This window comes from Gavialis gangeticus, unplaced genomic scaffold, assembly GCF_001723915.1.
Source record: "Gavialis gangeticus isolate Ggan-Ray unplaced genomic scaffold, GavGan_comp1, whole genome shotgun sequence".
In the NCBI taxonomy this organism is placed as follows: domain Eukaryota; kingdom Metazoa; phylum Chordata; order Crocodylia; family Gavialidae; genus Gavialis; species Gavialis gangeticus.
Genome location: NW_017728997.1, coordinates 27,440,289 through 27,443,282, shown reverse-complemented (window position 1 = coordinate 27,443,282; position 2,994 = coordinate 27,440,289). Strand labels below are relative to the sequence as shown.

Here is a 2,994-nt window from a genome sequence, read left to right as displayed (position 1 = left end):
CTTCTTCGCAATGTCTCGGACACAGGCCTCCCGAGAAGCAGCAGACTTCCCGGGCTAAGGAGTCGGGGCGGCAGATTACCCCTTCAATCCCCCTCAGGACGGAGTCTCCCACAACAAACACTTTATGTTTTGTCTTGGGGAGAGCGGGGGCGGTAGCTGCAGTTAGGCCTGTGTTGCTTGCGGGAGCTGGCAACTCAGCAGGCTCTGCTGAGGCTGCAAGAGGTTCATACCTGTTGCTAAGCTCTGGTCAGGCAGGGGCCTTGGTGCAGTGGGCCTTAAGGCCCTTGACCACGTTGGTCCATTCCCTTGACTGGACAGAATGGGAGGTCCCAGAGTCCTCCCTTGCCCTGGAGGGAGACCGTTGTCTAACCTCCAGCTCCCGAGGGAGACCAGCCTGGCAGTAGGAGTCTATCTCCTGCTCACAGTCCCTGATGGCACACAGTCTCTGGACTGTGGCCTGGAGCCTCCTCCAGCTGGCACACCAGAGACCCCAAAAGGAAGCAGACCCCACAAAGGGAGGTGGCCATGCTCCCAGGCCCCAGCACCTGGAAAATGGACAGGCAGCCCCCACAGCCAAAAGCCAGGGGTTGTCTGTGTGGAGCCCAGAACCATGGGATCCATCTGGGGGGCTGTCTCTGATGTGCCCGGGGGGGGGTGCAGACCCGAGGGGACCCCTGGGGTGTGGCGCGTGCCCATTCATGTCATGCCACTGGTAGGCTGGCTACAGCTGGGACTGTCTACCCTGGGGTGCTCACAGACATTGAGGAGGCCGCATGCTCCAGGACCAAGATGTAAATGTCTAGTCTCTAAAAACCCATCAAGTAACAAGGCATATGACAGAAATGTATAAATAATTCATTGTTTTAGATATTAGTTAAAAGACAGCAGATTGATATAAAGCTACAATTCAGAAAGGAAAAACAACACTATACTCTCAACATTTTAAATAGTAAAAGTAATAGAACAGATTAGTAGATGAGCAACAGATAGGGCTGAGACACCATAATTTGTAGGATAGATAATTAAGTGCTGAAGAATCGAATATGTTGGGGGCTCTCCTAATTATTCATAACAATAATTGTTTTAGTTGCCCTGGTGCTACAAGGGTGAAAAATTTGGTTTGTGATCATGTGACGCTATTCAAGCACATTAAGTGCTTCTATCCTTCAGATGCACCTAGACATTTCCAAGGCAGACAAGGTTCTTTGGATAAATCCAGATTTCTCTTATTAGACCAACTCAAATAGTTGGAAAAAATCTTCTTTTCAAGCTTTCAGTTACAAACACCCTTCAGTTACAAGCATCTTTTGTCCCTGAAAGCTTGTTTGTATGAAAGCTGGCAAAGAAGAATTTTTCCAACTATCTGAGTTGGTATAATAAAAGAGATCAGATTTACCTAAAGAACCTTGTCTGCCTCTGTCCTTAGACTAACACGGCTATAATCTATACCCCAGGACTTTTCCAAGAAATAAAATATAAGATGGTTTTTGATGTTTCAGAAAAGAACTAATAACTAGAACTAAGAACTAATTAGTTGTTTCATCTAACAACTAATAAAGAACAATCTTAATTTGGGCCTAATTCTTCCTATTTTCTTCAACAAAAATCTGTTTTCCATCAAAATATCTGCCTGAACTTAATAGCTCATTGGACTAGTGTAGTGTAAGACACGCTGGTTTCTGTAGCTGATGGCATACAAGAAAAACACGCCACACATCCAGCTGCCTTTATAGGGCACATAAATTACTGTATGTGCAGAACAAAATTTAGAACAGAGAATATTAAATTTCCAGTCAAATTTTCAAGTACGTTATGATCTAATATATGTTATCTTTAAGTACTTTTTGTTTAAATATTAAAATGATGTACAAATTAGCAGCTGATGAAACAACAGGTACTTACAGTTAAAAGCACAAAATGTAAAATATTATGGAATGTTGCTTTATCATATGATGATTATTAGAAGCTGTTTTAGTTCATCTAAGTCAAGAGTTTTGGTTATTGAGAGCACAAAAATTGTAAGTAATTTCATGAAGAAATTAAACTTGCTTACAATGCTGTACCTTTTTAATCTACTTTATGATGATATCTATAGCTGGCTTTCTAACAGAAAACATCTGAAAATGTTTTTGGAAAAATTACTCCATTATACAACTGCATTGAAAAACTAAGGGCAATTGTTATCTACAATGAAGGGATTTTTTTTCTTCAAATCAAGACTGAACTAAAGCAGGAAATAAATTATATAAGCTGTTCTAGATAAAAATGCACCTACCAGTAAAATGTAGTAGATTTACTGTACACAGTTGTTTAAATCTTCAATTTAAAATATGAGTTTGGAAAAAAACAAGTTAGTATTGTCCCTAGGTTGATATTTTAAGACAAACAAAGCAGAAACCACTTTGTGCTGGTGAAACCTAACCTCCCACTGGAAAATATTTCTATCCATTAACAGCTTATCAAAGACCATCAAGAACAGAATAACCCAACATCTCCTTATTTACTTAATTGAACTATCATTATATGCTTGAGAGATGTTCAATACCAAAACCAATTCTACACTTAAAATAGCTCTGTGAATATTTTGAAAGCTGGAAAAGCAAGCCTGGTTGGGCCACTTTTGTAATCATTGACCTTTATATACTTTGCTCATAATATGAGCAAAGTATGTAAATGATATCTTTCACCTTTATGATATACAGTTTTCCATGCATGCACACAAATCATCTGAGCTACATAGGATAATGTCATTAATATTACACTATCAACAACAATTTAGAAACAAGTTGTAGACTTAGAAAGCTGTATATTTAATACAAATGATAAACTATCAAATATTTTATTACAAGCCAAACGCTGGATATTAGTAAACGGTCTTGGCTGTTTCACTAGCACTGCCCAAGTGAGTTTGTCAAAGTCTAAAATGTAATGGCCTCTGAGCTCCATCTGAAAAGTGTGTGTGTGTGTGTGTGTGTGTGTGTGTGTGTGTGTGTG

The 2,994-nt window shown here is 39.9% G+C and overlaps 1 protein-coding gene across 1 annotated transcript in view; it reads right to left on the bottom strand.

Annotated features, from left to right (window-relative positions):
• Positions 1 to 2,994, bottom strand: part of ERC2 (ELKS/RAB6-interacting/CAST family member 2) — a 1,129,221-nt gene that overhangs the window by 822,155 nt on the left and 304,072 nt on the right. The window lies entirely within an intron of this gene.